Source organism: Oncorhynchus clarkii, chromosome 19 (genome assembly GCF_045791955.1).
Source record: "Oncorhynchus clarkii lewisi isolate Uvic-CL-2024 chromosome 19, UVic_Ocla_1.0, whole genome shotgun sequence".
In the NCBI taxonomy this organism is placed as follows: domain Eukaryota; kingdom Metazoa; phylum Chordata; class Actinopteri; order Salmoniformes; family Salmonidae; genus Oncorhynchus; species Oncorhynchus clarkii.
The window spans coordinates 59863097-59870729 of NC_092165.1; the positions used below are offsets into that span (position 1 = coordinate 59863097).

The 7633-nt window shown below is 48.4% G+C and overlaps 1 protein-coding gene across 1 annotated transcript in view; it reads left to right on the plus strand.

Moving 5' to 3' along the window:
- LOC139374382 (prospero homeobox protein 1-like) overlaps positions 1 to 1256 on the plus strand; it is a 42267-nt gene extending 41011 nt beyond the window's left edge. Inside the window, exon 9 of the mRNA XM_071115433.1 lies at positions 773 to 1256. The gene's annotated coding sequence lies outside the window, so the exon portion shown is untranslated. The remainder of the gene's footprint in view (positions 1 to 772) is intronic.
- Positions 1257 to 7633: the final 6377 nt, after the last annotated feature.

Here is a 7633-nt window from a genome sequence, read left to right on the forward strand (position 1 = left end):
ATAAACCTTGAATGGGTAGATGTGTCCAAACTTTTGACTGGTACTGAAAACATTTGGAAATTATGTATCTGCAACCATGTCACAGTACTTACACTGAGTGTACAAAACATTAGGAACACCTTCCTAATATTGAGTTGTACCCCCCTTTGCCCCCAGAACAGCCTCAATTCATCGGGGTATGGACTCCACTTGGTGTCGAAATCATTCCACTGTGATGCTGGTCCATGTTGACTCCAATGCTTCCCACAGTTGGTGTCAAGTTGGCTGGATGTCCTCTGGGTGATGGACCATTCTTGATACACACAGGAAACTGATGAGCATGGAAAAACCCAGCAGCGTTGCATTTCTTGACACACTCAAACCTGTGCAACTGGCACCTACTACCATACCCCGTTCAAAAGCACTTAAATCTTTTGTCTTGCCCATTCACCCTCTGAAATGGCACACAAACACAATCCATGTCTCAATTATCTCAATGCTTACAAATCATGATTTAATAACCTGTCTCTTCCCCTTCATCTACAATGAAGTGACATCAATAACCGATCATAGCTTTCACCTGGATTCACCTGATTAGTCTATGTTATGGAAAGGGCAGGGTGTTCCTAATGTTTTGTACACTCAGTGGTCCTCGCTCAACAACAAAAAAAAGTATTGTTTTAAAATAACTTTAAAGTGGGAAAAAAAAAGTGATTTTTTAGATGACATTTGAGAGATTAGACCGTATTGTTTTGTATCTACAGCTTAAAGTGTTTGTTTTTTTGCGTTCCAGTAAAATAAAAATCTAAGCTGGGAGAGCGACGGAAACATACAGAAAACTTCACCTCGGGGGACGAGTATGAAGAGAGACTAACTGTCATTTCTACTGTGGACATTTCAGACGCTCAGACATTTTTTTATTTATTTAACAAAAGTGTCCAATTAAACCGTCCAACTCCCTCCTTCAGCACTGGGACAGTACGAAGACTGCATATTCCTTCTATTCAAAAACAGAAAATCGTGTTGAGACGTTGTAGAATGGAACATTTCTACCGTGTACGTTTGGGATAAGTTCCTTTTATCCCCTCCACTACACAGAAACAAACAATAGTCCTTCATATCCAACATATTCCCATACCTTGGACTATAAGGTATGGAGGAGATCAGACAAACACGCACTCTGCCGAGTGTTTGGACCCAGCTGTCTGTTGTTGTTGTTGTTGATGTTGTTGTTGTTTATTTTTTTATTCTTCTTCTGAGACTCATCGGATGTTTTGACTGTGCCCCCCCACCACCTTCCCAACTCTTGATGTGGGTGTTAGCCTCCCGGTTGTTAGCTGAAGCTAAAGTTAGCTAAACTCTGACTAGTATTTTGACTGATGTTATCTGAACTGTGAAGTTGTATAATTATTAAGGATTCTCTCCTCTCTTCACTTCACTGTTCTATCATTACCTGGGCTAGCTGGAGTTCGTTTGGTCAAACTAGCTTAACATAACTAGCTAAACTGAAGTGACGTGAGCAGATAGCTAAACTCAGACTAGCTGAACTGAACTGAATTGTAAAACTATAATATTTTATAAGATTCTATATTCTCTTATCTGAGTTACAGTGAGACTATGTCAGCTCAACATGCTAGTTCAGCTAAACTAACTAGGACTGCTAACTGGGGATAAATAGACATACTAAACTAGCTAGGACTGCTAACTGGGGATAAATAGACGTACTAAACTAGCTAGGACTGCTAACTGGGGATAAATAGACATACTAAACTAGCTAGGACTGCTAACTGGGGATAAATAGACGTACTAAACTAACCAGGACTGCTAACTGGGGATAAATAGACGTACTAAACTAGCTAGGACTGCTAACTGGGGATAAATAGACGTACTTAACTAGATAGGACTGCTAACTGGGGATAAATAGATGTACTAAACTAGCTATGACTGCTAACTGGGGATAAATAGATGTACAAAACTAGCTAGGATTGCTAACTGGGGATAAATAGACGTACTAAACTAGCTAGGACAGCTAACTGGGGATAAATAGACATACTAAACTAGCTAGGACTGCTAACTGGGGATAAATTGACGTACTAAACTAGTTAGGACTGCTAACTGGGGATAAATAGACATACTAAACTAGCTAGGACTGCTAACTGGGGATAAATAGACGTACTAAACTAGCTAGGACTCCTAACTGGGGATAAATAGACGTACTAAACTAGCTAGGACTCCTAACTGGGGATAAATAGACGTACTAAACTAGCTAGGACTGCTAACTGGGGATAAATAGACATACTAAACTAACCAGGACTGCTAACTGGGGATAAATAGACGTACTAAACTAGCTAGGACTGCTAACTGGGGATAAATAGACATACTAAACTAGCTAGGACTGCTAACTGGGGATAAATAGACGTACTAAACTAGCTAGGACTCCTAACTGGGGATAAATAGACATACTAAACTAGCTAGGACTGCTAACTGGGGATAAATAGACGTACTTAACTAGATAGGACTGCTAACTGGGGATAAATAGATGTACTAAACTAGCTATGACTGCTAACTGGGGATAAATAGACGTACTAAACTAGTTAGGACTGCTAACTGGGGATAAATAGACATACTAAACTAGCTAGGACTGCTAACTGGGGATAAATAGACGTACTAAACTAGCTAGGACTGCTAACTGGGGATAAATAGACATACTAAACTAGTTAGGAATGCTAACTGGGGATAAATAGATGTACTAAACTAGCTAGGACTGCTAACTGGGGATAAATAGACATACTAAACTAGCTAGGACTGCTAACTGGGGATAAATAGATGTACTAAACTAGCTAGGACTGCTAACTGGGGATAAATAGATGTACTAAACTAGCTAGGACTCCTAACTGGGGATAAATAGATGTACTAAACTAGCTAGGACTGCTAACTGGGGATAAATAGATGTACTAAACTAGCTAGGACTGCTAACTGGGGATAAATAGACGTACTAAACTAGCTAGGACTGCTAACTGGGGATAAATAGATGTACTAAACTATCTAGGACTGCTAACTGGGGATAAATAGACATACTAAACTAGTTAGGACTGCTAACTGGGGATAAATAGACATACTAAACTAGCTAGGACTGCTAACTGGGGATAAATAGACATACTAAACTAGCTAGGACTGCTAACTGGGGATAAATAGACGTACTAAACTAGCTAGGACTGCTAACTGCGGCTGACGAGAAGTACTTTATGAAATGAAATCAACTGAGCGGAATTAATGATTCTAAACCAGAGGTTCTCAAACTGGGGGCCCCTCATCAATGTATTTGATCTATTCCAGAGCTAGCACACCTGATTCAACTGGTCAACTAATCATCAAGCCCTTGACTAGGTTAACCAGGTGAGCTAGTTCAGGGCTAGAACATTTTGTGAAACGTCTGGGGGTCCCCCAAGGAGAGGTTTGAGAACCACTGGTCCTTGGAGTCTTGCAGGTATTGCAGGGTTTAGTTCTACACCAAGCACACCACACCTGACTCTACTGATCACCTCAGCTGCTGAGCTAATTGATCACTATCGTTGACTGGCTATACCACCTACCTGGTCTTCCAGGTATCAAGCAAAGCAGGAAAACCTCATAAACCTGAAGCGCTCTGTAAGGGCGTTCGTCTGTAGGAGGAAGAGAAGCGGACCAAAGCGCAGCGTGGTGGTTATTCATGTTTTAATAAATCACTACACATGAACAAACTAACAAAAACAAGAAATGTGAAAACGCAAAACAGTCCTATCCTGTGACAACAAACACAGTGACAGGAACAATCACCCACAAACACACAGTGAAACCCAGGCTACCTAAGTATGATTCTCAATCAGAGACAACTAATGACACCTGCCTCTGATTGAGAACCATACTAGGCCGAAAACATAGAAATGCCCCAAAACATAGAAAAACAAACATAGACTGCCCACCCAACTCACGCCCTGACCATACTAAATAAATACAAAACAACAGAAATAGAGGTCAGAACGTGACAGTACCCCCCCCCAACGGTGCGGACTCCGGCCGCAAAACCTTGACCTATAGGGGAGGGTCTGGGTGGGCGTCTGTCCGCGGTGGCGGCTCTGGCGCGGGACGCGGACCCCACTTCACCATTGTCTTAGTCCGCCTTATTGTCCGCCTCCCTGGCTTACTCACCATGACCACCCCTCTCAATGACCCCACTGGACAGAGGGGCTGCTCGGGACAGAGGGGCAGCTCGGGACAGAGGTGAAGCAGCTGCTCGGGACAGAGGGACAACTGCTCGGGACAGAGGGGCGATAGCAGCTCGGGACAGAGGGGCGATAGCAGCTCGGGACAGAGGGGCGATGGCAGCAGCTCGGGACAGAGGGGCGATGGCAGCAGCTCGGGACAGAGGGGCGATGGCAGCTGCTCGGGACAGAGGGGCGATGGCAGCTGCTCGGGACAGAGGGACAGCTGCTCTGGACAGAGGGGCGACAGCTGCTCTGGACAGAGGGGCAGCTGCACTGGCGGCCCCTGGCTTACTGGCGGCACTGGCGGCCCCTGGCTGACTGGCGGCACTGGCGGCCCCTGGCTGACTGGCGGCACTGGCGGCCCCTGGCTGACTGGCGGCACTGGCGGCCCCTGGCTGACTGGCGGCACTGGCGGCCCCTGGCTGACTGGCGGCACTGGCGGCCCCTGGCTGACTGGCGGCACTGGCGGCCCCTGGCTGACGGGCGGCACTGGCGGCCCCTGGCTGACGGGCGGCACTGGCGGCCCCTGGCTGACGGGCGGCACTGGCGGCCCCTGGCAGACGGGCGGCACTGGCGGCTCCTGGCAGACGGGCGGCACTGGCGGCTCCTGGCAGACGGGCGGCACTGGCGGCGCTGGGCAGACGGGCGGCGTTGGCGGCGCCGGGCAGACGGGAGGCTCAGCTGGTGCTGGGCAGACGGGAAGCTCAGCTGGCGCTGGGCAGACGGGAAGCTCAGCTGGCGCTGGGCAGACGGGAAGCTCCGGCAACGCTGGAGAAGAGGAAGGCCCTGGTAGCGCCGGAGAGGCGGGAGACTCCGGCAGCGGCGCCGGACAGGCGGGAGGCTCCGGCAGAGGCGCCGGACAGGCGGGAGGCTCCGGCAGAGGCGCCGGACAGGCGGGAGGCTCCGGCAGAGGCGCCGGACAGGCGGGAGGCTCCGGCAGAGGCGCCGGACAGGCGGGAGACTCCGGCAGCGGCGCCGGACAGGCGGGAGGCTCCGGCAGCGGCGCCGGACAGGCGGGAGGCTCCGGCAGCGGCGCCGGACAGGCGGGAGACTCCGGCAGCGCTGGAGAGGAGGAAGGCTCTGGTAGCGCCGGAGAGGCGGGAGACTCCGGCAGCGCTGGAGAGGAGAGAGCCCCTGCAAGGATGGGCCGGAGAGACAGCCTGGTACGGGGAGCTGCCACCGGAGGGCTGGTGCGTGGAGGTGGTGATGGATAGACCGGGCCGTGCAGGCGCACTGGAGCTCTTGAGCACCGAGCCTGCCCAACCTTACCCGGTTGAATGGTCCCGGTTGCCCTGCCAGTGCGGCGAGGTGGAATAGCCCGCACTGGGCTATGCAGGCGAACCGGGGACACCGTGCGCAAGGCTGGTGCCATGTAAGCCGGCCCAAGGAGACGCACTGGAGACCAGATGCGTAGAGCCGGCTTCATGGCACTTGGCTCGATGCCCACTCTAGCCCGGCCGATACGCGGAGCTGGAATGTACCGCACCGGGCTGTGCACCCGCACTGGGGACACCGTGCGCTCCACAGCATAACACGGTGCCTGCCCGGTCTCTCTAGCCCCCCGGTAACCACAGGAAGTTGGCTCAGGTCTCCTACCTGGCGTAGCCATACTCCCTGTTAGCCCCCCCCCAAGAAATTTTTGGGGCTGACTCCCGGGCTTCCTTGCCAACCGTGTTCCCTCATATCGCCGGCTCCTCTCTCCGGCTGCCTCTGCTCTCCTCGCTGCCTCCACCTGTTCCCATGGAAGGCGATCCTTTCCCGCCAGGATCTCCTCCCATGTGTAGCAACCCTTGCCGTCCAACACATCATCCCAAGTCCATTCCTCCTTGTGCCGCTGTTGCCCGTTACCACGCCGCTTGGTCCTGTTGCGGTGGGTGATTCTGTAAGGGCGTTCGTCTGTAGGAGGAAGAGAAGCGGACCAAAGCGCAGCGTGGTGGTTATTCATGTTTTAATAAATCACTACACATGAACAAACTAACAAAAACAAGAAATGTGAAAACGCAAAACAGTCCTATCCTGTGACAACAAACACAGTGACAGGAACAATCACCCACAAACACACAGTGAAACCCAGGCTACCTAAGTATGATTCTCAATCAGAGACAACTAATGACACCTGCCTCTGATTGAGAACCATACTAGGCCGAAAACATAGAAATGCCCCAAAACATAGAAAAAACAAACATAGACTGCCCACCCAACTCACGCCCTGACCATACTAAATAAATACAAAACAACAGAAATAGAGGTCAGAACGTGACACGCTCCAGGACCGGGGTTGCCCAAAATGTCCAGATTTTCCAGAAATCCCGGTAGGAGCGTTACGTATTTCCTGCTAATTCCCTCCCGATTTCGGGAAACGTCCAACCAGGTTATCAATTTTTTTTTTTTTTTTATTACCATAATTTTGAATCCCGACATCTTAACAATTTTACAATCTCTGCTCTGAGCTGCTGTCAAGTTGAGCCATAACAAACCAGTCTGTTTCTACTATCTTTCCACTCTTTGTCATGACAAACATGAGAACAAGGAGGGGAATGTTAGCACAAAACATGTTCTTTTATTTCAGGCTAGCTGAGAGGGACAAGAGGGACAGGAAGTGACCAGGAACTGTGTGTGTGTGATGTAACAATGATTTTACTGCAGAAAAAAAAAATACATGGTGACATTTGTACCTTGTATAGATAAGATAGTAACTATTGTTATCGTTATTATAATTATTATTATTATTATTATTATGACTATTATTATTTATGATTAATATAATTATTCCTATTAATGGTATTCTTAATGCTTGCTATGAAATTGACCAGTGGTTTTTTCTTGTTTATCTCATGACAATGATAAATAAATTACATCAAATAAATTATTATTTGAAAAATAAAAATAATTGTACAGTTCTATGGCCTCCGATTGCTGTTTTTTGTAAAGACTAAACCGAGTTTGAATTTTAGGGACTGAGCACCTCTCTTTTGGCGGAGGAGTGTGTGCGAGAGAGAGGTGTGTGTGTGTGTGTGTGTGTGTGTGTGTGTGTGTGTGTGTGTGTGTGTGTGTGTGTGTGTGTGTGTGTGTGTGTGTGTGTGTGTGTGTGTGTGTGTGTGTGTGTGTGTGTGTGTGTGTGTGTGTGGAGAGAGAGGACACTGATTCTCTCCATTGGAACTAGTATTTTTCTAAATCTGTATGCAATCAAATGAAAAACATGAGGTACGTGTAATTGATATGTAAAACAGGAATCTACTAAATCATAAAACACGGTTTTCTAAACACACACACACACACACTTTGATAGCAGCGAGGGCCTATTGTGCAGGGTGAGTGGACGGGGGAGTGCCGTAATTTATCGGATGATACAAAAGAGGTACTTTGGTGGCGAGAGAGAGGGGAGAGAGAGGGAGAGAAAGAGAGAGGGG